Raw genomic sequence first — 666 nt, forward strand, 5'->3', positions numbered from 1 at the left:
TGTTTATATTTTTAAGAAATTGCCAAACTTTTCTTCAGTGACTGTACCATTTCATTTTCCCACTAAAATGCAGAATGGCTCCAGTTCCTGTAGCTCTTTGCTGACAGCTGTTGTCTACCCTTTTGATTATAGTTGTTTCAGTGCATGCGTGGTAGTAGCTCATTGTGGTTTTGGTTTGTTTTCATTAATGAAAGAAAATCTTTGCATTGTGTATTGTTTTTCTTCATGTCTTCTTTAGGGAACATGCTTTATCTCCTAAGCCTGGTTTCTAAACTTACAGAATGTTTTAATCTACTATTTAAGTTATGTTTTCTATTCTGTTTTGTGGCTCCTCATTTTTCTGTTTTCTGAACTATTTGCTAGAGATTTTTAAGTAGTTATGATAGTCTATAAATTTGCATAAATATAATTTTCTGATAATAACACTTTGTGTTCTTGTGTATTACACTGCAGAACCAAGTGGAACTTGAGAAAGCCAGATTGTCAGTCTACATTCAGCCACAGCTAGCATTGACTTATGATCGCTTCATCTTTGGCATCATGCGTGAGGTTTCTCTCTTGGTTTGAAGAAATAACAATCATAAATGTATATACCAGCAACTGAACTATACAAAATAAATACTAACAGACAGGTAAAATCAAATAAACCTAATATAACTATAGTGG

The sequence above is a fragment of the Octodon degus genome, unplaced genomic scaffold (assembly GCF_000260255.1).
Source record: "Octodon degus isolate 3935 unplaced genomic scaffold, OctDeg1.0 scaffold00031, whole genome shotgun sequence".
Classification (NCBI taxonomy): Eukaryota; Metazoa; Chordata; class Mammalia; order Rodentia; family Octodontidae; genus Octodon; species Octodon degus.